A 9348-nucleotide genomic window follows, 5' to 3' on the forward strand; every position below is an offset into this window, starting at 1 on the left:
GGGTTCACGCCATTCTCCTGCCTCAGCCTCCCGAGTAGCTGGGACTCACAGGCGCCCACCACCTCGCCCGGCTAGTTTTTTGTATTTTTTTTTTAGTAGAGACGGGGTTTCACCGTGTTAGCCAGGATGGTCTCGATCTCCTGACCTCGTGATCCGCCCGTCTCGGCCTCCCAAAGTGCTGGGATTACAGGCTTGAGCCACCGCGCCCGGCCAATTATTGTATTTTTTAAGTGGAGAAATTGTTTCACTATGTTGGCCAGGCTGGTCTCAAACTCCTGACCTCAAGTGATCTACCTGCCTCAGACTCCCAAAGTGCTGGGATTACAGGCATGAGCCACTGCACCGGGCCTAAAAATGAATTTTAATTGACACATAATAATCATATGTATTCACGGGGTACAGTACGATATTTCATGATATAGTTGTATACAATGTGTATGATCAAATCAGGGGAATTAGCATATTCATCACCTCAAACACTTATCATGAAATGAGGATGAATTTGAACTGGGTTATATCTCTTTTTTGAGACAGGGTTTCACTCTGTCCTCCAGGCTGGAGTGTAGTGGCATGATCACAGCAGCTGCAGCCTCAAACTCTTGGGCTCAAACAATCCTCCTGCCTCAGTCTCCTGAGTAGCTAGGACTACTGGCGTGTGCCACTATGCTCAGATGCTCAGCTAATTAAATATTTTTTAATTTTTATTTATTTATTTACTTACTTTAGAGATGTGGTGTTGCTATGTTGCTCAAGCTGGTCTCAAACTCCTGGCCTCAAGCTATCCTTCCACCTTGGCCTTCCAAAATGTTGGAATTACAGGGATGAGCCACCACACCTGGCCTGAACTGGATTGTTTCTAATGATACTTCCAGCTACCATGGTTCTAGTGTAGATATTTTAGTTTATTGTTGCAAATAATAAATAAAGTTTATTTATTAATAATAAAATAAATAAATGTTGCAAATTTTTAAACAAAACTTACAAGGTTTTTTGTTGGTGGTGGTGGTGTTTTTTTTTTTTTATTGTTGTTGTTGTTTTGAGAGGGAGTCTCGCTCTCTTGCCTAGGCTGGAGTACAGTGGCACGATCTCAGCTCACTGCCACCTCTGCCTCCTAGGTTCAAGCAATCCTCCTGCCTCAGCCTCTTGAGTAGCTGGGGCTACAGGCATGCACCACCATAACTGGCTATATTTTGTATTTTTTTTTTTTTTCAGTAGAGACGGGGTTTCACCATGTTGGCCAGGCTGGTCTCAAACTCCTGACCTCAAGTGATCCACCCACCTCGGCCTCCAAACGTAGGTTTTGTTTTCATCAGTGCTACTTGCGCCACTCTAGCCTAATTCATATTTAGCTACTTTGGGTTCCTGCAGAGAGCTGTGTCTCTCTTGCTTCTTGGCATTTTCACTTTCTCTTTTTGTAACCTAGAACAGTTTTTGCTCTCCACGCACTTCTGCCCTCCACCTGGCTAATTCCTACATATCCTCCGGTCTGGGCTCAGATAGCACTTCTGGTGATCATTTCCCAGAACGTTCTCTCCATGTCTGGCTGAGGTACCTCTCTGATGTACTCCCATAACACTGTTTACTTCCCCTATCATGGTACTTAGCACCTATATTATAAGGTCAGTTTATTTGTCTGTATCCTTCACTAGATTATAAACTACTCAGGTGGTGTCATAGCATTTATTTTATTCACTTAGCTTCCTCAGTTCCTACACAGTGACTGGGTCTTCCTAGGAGTGCTAAGTAAAAAGAAAAGCATGGCTACTTTGGACTGAAACCAGACAGGCTGACAAAAAATGCCTAAGAGAAAAAGGATTTTAGTATTTATTGAATGAATACATGTTCCATCAATTATTGTTGACCAAAATCAGAATACCTATAGATATGTAGACTTTTTGAGAAAGTGAAAACACTTGGCAGTGACCCTATAGATAAGGAGAGAGAGAGAGAAAGAGAGAATCGGGTAGAGAGAGAGACAGAGAAACATGGAGAAGAGCAATTGTTTAAAATTCAGTTAACATTCATTCTGTAAGATCACTATTACTCTGATACTAAAACCAGAGAATAACAATACAAGAGAGGAAAACCAGAGACCAATATCTTTTGTAAGTTTGGATGCAAAAATTCACAACAAAATATTTAATAAACCAAATCAAGTAACACATGAAAAGGATTAGACACCATTTCAAATGGAATTTATTTCAAAAATGTAAAGGTTAGTTTAATATCCAAAATCAAACAATGTAATATACCATATTAACAGAATGAAAGAAACTATATGATCATTTCAATACATACTGAAAGAGGCATTTGACAAAATCCAACACTCTATCATGATGAAAATTTTCAGCAGACTAGAAATAGTAGAGAACTCTTTTAACCTGATAAAGAGTTCTAAAAACCCTATAGGTAACATATTTAATGGTGAATGGTGGAATGTTTTCTTCCTAGGATCAAGAACAAAACCAGGATATCTATACTTACCACTTTTAGTTATCATAGTAATGGAGGTTCTAGGGCAAGGAAAGGAAATGAAAGGCATTCAGTTTGTAAAAGAAGAAGCAAAACTACCTCTATTTGCAGGTAAAATAATCTTTTATATTAAAAGCCCTAAGGAATCTATTTAAAAAGCTATTAGAATGAATAAATGGTTTCAGCAAGGTTGCAGAATACAAAACCAATCTACAAAAATAGTATTTCTATATGCTAACAATGAACATCACAAACATAAAATAAAGAAAACATTCCATTTCCAATAGCATCAAAAAGAATAAAATACTTTTAAAATTTTATTTATTTATTTATTTTACATTTTTCACTTTTTTATTTCAATAGGTTTTGGGCAAAGAGGTGGTGTTTGGTTATATGAATAAGTTCTTTAGTGGTGATTTCTGAGATTTTGGTGCACCCATCACCTGAGCAATGTATACTGTGCCCAATGTGTAGTCTTTTATCCCTTGCCCCCGCTACCATTTCCTCTGAGTCCCCAAAGTCCATTGTATCATTTTTATGCCTTGCATCCTCATAGTTTAGCTTCCACATATGAGTGAGAACATATGATGTTTGGTTTTCCATTTCTGAGTTTCTTCACTTAGAATAAATCTCTAATTTCATTCAGGTTGCTGCAAATGCCATTATTTCATTCTTTTTAATGGCCGAGTAGTATTTCATGGTATGATATATACTACAGTTTTTTATCCATTCACTGATTGATGGGCATTTGGCTGGTTCCATATTTTTGCAATTGGAAGTTGTGCTGCTATAAACATGCGTGTGCAAGTATCTTTTTCATATAATGACTTTTTTTCCTCTGGGTAGATACCTAGCAGTGGCATTGCTGGATCAAATGGTAGACTTACTTTTAGTTCTTTAAGGAATGTACGTGCTGTTTTCCATAGTGGTTGTACTAGTTTACTTTCCCATCAACAGTATAAAAGTGTTCCCTTTTCAGTGCATCTATGCCAGCATCTATTCTTTTTCAATTTTTTTGATTATGGACATTCTTGCAGAAGTCAGATGGTATCGCATTGTGGTTTTGATTGGCATTTCCCCAACAATTAGTGATGTTGAGTATTTTTCCATATATTTGTTGGCCATTTATATATCTTCTTCTGAGAATTGTCTATTCATATCCTTAGCTCACTTTTTGATGGGATTGTTTTTTTCTTGCTGATTTGTTTGACTTCTTTGTATTATAGATTCCTGATATTAGTCCTTTGTCAGACATGTAGATTGTGAAGATTTTCTTTCACTCTGTGGGTTGTCTGTTGACTCTGATGATTGTGTCTTTTGCTGTACAGAAGCTTTTTTATTTAATTAAGTTTCATCTATTTATCTTTGTTTTTGTTGCATTTGCTTTTGGGTTCCTGGTCATGAAATCTTTGCATAAGTCAATGTCTAGAAGAGTTTTTCCAATGTTATCTTCTAGAATCTTCATGGTTTCAGGTCTTAGATTTAAGGCTTTGATCTGTCTTGTGTGGATAAGATCTTAGATTAAATATGGCTTTGATCCATCTTGAGTTGATTTTTGTATAAGGTGAGAGATGAGGATCCAATTTCATTCTTCCACATGTGGCTTGCCAAATATCAGCACCATTTGTTGAATAGGCTGTCCTTTCTCCACTTTGTTTTTGTTTCCTTTGTCGAAGATTTCAGTTGGCTGTATTTGGCTTTATTTCTGGGTTCTCTATTCTGCTCCATTGGTCTATGTACATACTTTATACCAGTACCATGCTGGTTTGGTGACTATGGCCCTATAGTGTAGTTCGAAGTTGGGTAATGTTGATTTGTTCTTTTTGCTTCATCTTGCTTAGGCTATGCAGGCTCTTTTTTGGTTCCATATGAACTTTAGAATTGTTTTTTCTGGTTCTGTGAAGAATGGGAATGGATGGGAATTGTACTGCATTTACAAACTGCTTTTGGCAGTATGATCATTTTCACAATATTGATTCTGTTCCATTTGTTTGCGTCATCTATGATTTCTGTCAGCAATGTTTTGTAGTTTACCTTGTAGAGCTCTTTTGCATCCTTGTTTATGTATATTCCTAAGTATTGTTTTTTAAGCGATTGTGAAAAAGGTTGAGTTCTTGATTTGATTCTCAGCTTGGTTGTTGTTGGTGTATAGCAGAGCTGCTGATTTCTGTACATTAATTTTGTATCCTGAAACTTTGCTGAATTCATTTACCAGTTCTAGGGGCTTTTTGGATGAGTCTTTCTGGTTTTCTAGGTATATGATCATATCATCAGCAAATAGCGAGTTTGACTTCCTCTTTACCGATTTGGATGCCCTTTATTTCTTTCTCTTGTCTCATTGCTCTAGCTTGGACTTCCAGTACTATGTTGAATAGAAGTGGTGAAAGTGGGCATCTTTGTCTTGTTCCAGTTCTCACAGGAAATGGCTTCAACTTTTTCCCATTCAGTATTACGTTGGTTGTGGGTCTGTCATAGATGGCTTTTATTACATTGAGGTATGTCCCTTGTATGCTGATTTTGCTGAGGGTTTTAATCATAAAGAGATGCTGGATTTTGTCAAATGCTTTTTCTGTGTCTTTTGAGATAATCATGTGATTTTGTTTTTAATTGTTTATGTGGTGTATCACATTTATTGACTTGTGTATGTTAAACTATCCCTGCATCCCTGATATGAAACCCGCTTGATCATGATAGATTATCTTTTTGATATGCTGTTGGATTCGGTTTGCTAGTATTTTGTTGAGGATTTTTGCATCTGTGGTTTGGCTGTGTCCCCACCCAGATGTCATCTTGAACTGTAGCTCCCATAATTCTCATGTGTTGTGAGAGGGACCCGGTGGGAGATAATTGAATCATGAGGGCAGTTTACCCCATACCGTTCTCGTGGTAGTGAATAAGTCTCATGAGATCTGATGGTTTTATAAGGAGAAACACTTCGCTTGGTTCTCTTTCTGTCTTCCCTGCCACCAGCTAAGATGTGCCTTTCACCTTCCACCATGATTATGTGGCCTCCCTAGCCACATGGAACTATGAGTTCATTAAACCTCTTTTTCTTTATAACTTTCCCATTCTCGGGTATGTCTTTATCAGCAGCATGTGAATGGATTGATACAATGTTTTTCAGGGATATTGGTCTGTAGTTTTTTGTTTTTTGTTTTTTGTTTTTTTTTTTTTTTGGTTATTTCCCTCTCTGGTTTTGGTATTAGGGTGACACTGGCTTCATAGAATGATTTAGGGGGGATTCCCTCTTTCTCTATCTTTTGAAATAGTGTCAATAGGATTGGTACCAATTCTTTGAATGCCTGATATAATTCAGCTGTGAACCCATCTGGTCCTGGACTTTTTTTGTTGGCAATTTTTTTTTTCATTACTAATTCAATCTCACTGCTTGTTATTGGTCTGTGCAGAGATGCTGTGTCTTTCTAGTTTAATCTAGGAGGATTGTGTATTTCCAGGAATTTATCCATCTCCTCTAGGTTTTCTAGTTTGTGTGTGTAAAGGTGTTCATAGTAACCTTGGTATTTCTGTGGTATCAGTAGTAATATTTCCTGTTTTGTTTCTAATTGAGCTTTATTAGATCTTCCTTATTTTTTTTTTTTTTTTTTTTTTTTTTGAGACAGAGTCTCACTCTGTCACCCAGGCTGGAGTACAGTGGTACAATCTTGGCTCACTGCAACCTCCGCCTCCGGGGTTCAAGCAATTCTCCTGCCTCAGCCTCCTGAGTAGCTGCGATTACAGGCACCCAGCACCACGCCCAACTAATTTTTGTATTTTTAGTAGAGACAGCGTTTCACCATGTTGGTCAGACTGGTCTCGAACTCCTGACCTCATAATCCACCCTCCTCGACCTCCCAAAGTGCTGGGATTACAGGCATGAGCCACTGTGCCCAGCCTCATTTACCTTTTTAAAGAACCAGCTTTTTGTTTCATTTATCTTTGGAATTTGTTTGTTTGTTTGTTTGTTACAATTTCATTTAGTTCTGCTCTGATCTTCGTTATTTCTTCTCTTCTGCTGGGTTTGCGTTTGGATTGTTCTTGTTTCTCGAGTTACACGCGGTGTGACCTTAGACTATCTAGTTGTGAGCTTTCAGACTTTCTGATGTAGGAGTTTAATGCTATGAACTTTCCTCTTAGCACCGCTTTTGCTGTATACCAGAGGTTTTGATAGGTGGTGTCACTATTATTGCTCGGTTCCAATAATTTTTAAATTTCCATCTTGATTTCATTGGCCCAATGATCATTCAGGAGCAGGTTATTTAATTTCCGTATATTTGGATGGTTTTGAGGGTTCCTTTTGGAGTTGATTTCCAATTTTCTTCCACTGTGGTCTGAGAGAGTACTTGGTATAATTTCAGTTTTCTTAAATTTACTGAGACTTGTTTTGTGGCCTATTACATGGTCTATTTTGGAGAATGTTCCACGTGCTGATGACTAGAATGATATTCTGTAGTTGTTGGGTAGAATATACTGTAAATATCTACTAAGTCCGTTTGTTCTAGGGTATGGTTTAAGTCCATTGTTTCTTTGTTGACTTACTGTCTTGATGACAAGTCTGGTGCTGAGAGTGAAATATTAAAGTACCCCACTATTATTGTGTTGCTGTCTATCTGATTTCTTAGGTCTAGTAGTAATTGTTTTATAAATTTGGGAGCTCCAGTGTTAGGTGCATATATATTTAGGATTGTGATGTTTTCCTGTTGGATAAAGCCTTTTATCACTATATAATGTGCCTCTTTGTCTTTTTAACTCTGATGCTTTAAAGTCTGTTTTGTTTGATGTAATATAGTTGTTCCTGCTGGCTTTTGCTATCCATTTGCATGGACTATCTTTTTCCACCTCTTTCCCTTAAGTTTATGTGAGTCCGTATGTGTCAGGTGAGTCTCCTGAAGGTAGTAGAAACTTGGTTGGTAAATTCTTATACATTCTGCCATGCTGTATCTTTTAAGGGAGCATTTAGGCCATTTACATTCAATGTTAGTTTTGAGATGTGAGATACTATTCTATTTGTCATGCTATTTGTTGCCTGAATACCTTGTTTTGTTTTGTTTTTTTCATTATGTTATTGTCATATACGTCCTGTGAGATTTATGCTTTCAAGAGGTTCTATTTTGGTGTATTCGAGGATTTGAGCTCCCTTTAGCCGTTCTTGTAATGCTGGCTTGGTAGTCACAAATTCAGCATTTGTTTGTATGGAAAATACTGTATCTTTCTTTCATTATGAAGCTGAGTTTCACTGGATACAAAATTCTTGGTTGACAATTGTTTTGTTTAAGGAGGCTAAATGTAGGTTCCCAGTTCCTTCTAGTTTGTAGGGTTTCTGCTGAGAAATCTGATATTTATCTGATAGATTTTCCTTTATAGGTTACCGGATGCTTTTGCCTCACAGCTCTTAAGATTCTTGTCTTCATCTTGATCTTAGATAATCTGATGACTATGTGCCTATGTGATTATTTTTTTTTGTGATGAATTTCCCAGGTGTTTTTTGAGCTTCTTGTATTTATTTGAATGTCTGAATCTATAACAAGGATGGGGAAGTTATCCTTGATTACTCCCTCAAGTATGTTTTCCAAACTTTTAGATTTCTAGTTTTTTCTTGAAAACACCAATTATTCTTTGGTTTTGATGTTTAACATAGTCCTAAACTTCTTGGAAGCTTTGTTCTCTCTTTTTTTTTTTTTTTTTTTTTTTGAGACAGAGTTTTGCTCTTGTTGCCCAGGCTGGAGTGCAATGGTGCAATCTTGGCTCACTGTAACCTCCACCTCCCGGGTCCAAGCGATTCTCCTGTCTCAGCCTCCCAAATAGCTGGGACTACAGGTACATGCCACCACGCTCAGCTAATTTTTGTATTTTTAGTAGAGACGAGGTTTCATCATATTGGTCAGTCTGGTCTCGAGCTCCCGACCTCAGATGATCTGCCCGGCTCAGCCTCCCGAAGTGTTGGGATTACAGGCGTAAGCCACCATGCCTGGCCGGAAGCTTTGTTCGTTTTTAAAAATTCTTTTTTCTTTGACAGATTGGGTTAATTCAAAAACCTTGTCTTTAAGCTCTGAAGTTCTTTCTTCTGCTTGTTTAATTCTATTGCTGAGACTTCCCAGTGCATTTTGCGTTTCTCTAAGTGTGTCCTTGATTTCCAGAAGTTGTGACTGTTTTTTATTTATGCTATCTATTTCATTAGAGAATTTTCCTCTCATATCCTGTATCACATTTTTTTTTAATACTAAAAGCTGTTTATTCATTTGCACCACAAATGTTTATTGAGCCACTGCTATATGCTTGACCCTCTTCTAACTCAACAATTAACAGGCAAGAATCCCTGCCCTATAGGTTTATATTCTTTTGTTTGTTTGTTTGTTTGTTTTTTGTTTTTTTTTGTTTTTTTGTTTTTTTAATTTTTTATTTTATTTTATTTTATTATTTTTGTATTATACTTTAAGTTCTAGGGTACATGTGTATAACGTGCAGGTTTGTTACATATGTATACTTGTGCCATGTTGTTGTGCTGCACCCATCAACTCGTCAGCACCCATCAATTCATCATTTATATCAGGTATAACTCCCAATGCAATCCCTCCCCCCTCCCCCCTCCCCATGATAGGCCTCGATGTGTGATGTTCCCCTTCCCGAGTCCAAGTGATGTCATTGTTCAGTTCCCACCTATGAGTGAGAACATGCGGTGTTTGGTTTTCTGTTCTTGTGATAGTTTGCTAAGAATGATGGTTTCCAGCTGCATCCATGTCCCTACAAAGGACGCAAACTCATCCTTTTTTATGGCTGCATAGTATTCCATGGTGTATATGTGCCACATTTTCTTAATCCAGTCTGTCACAGATGGACATTTGGGTTGATTCCAAGTCTTTGCTATTGTGAATAGTGCCA

At 37.6% G+C, this 9348-nt stretch overlaps 1 long non-coding RNA gene across 1 annotated transcript in view; it reads left to right on the plus strand.

Moving 5' to 3' along the window:
- LOC108521936 (uncharacterized) overlaps nt 1–9348 on the plus strand; it is a 30545-nt gene that overhangs the window by 868 nt on the left and 20329 nt on the right. The gene's annotated exons all lie outside the window — the stretch shown is intronic.

The sequence above is a fragment of the Rhinopithecus bieti genome, unplaced genomic scaffold (genome assembly GCF_001698545.2).
Source record: "Rhinopithecus bieti isolate Rb0 unplaced genomic scaffold, ASM169854v2 scaffold_62788, whole genome shotgun sequence".
NCBI lineage: Eukaryota > Metazoa > Chordata > Mammalia > Primates > Cercopithecidae > Rhinopithecus > Rhinopithecus bieti.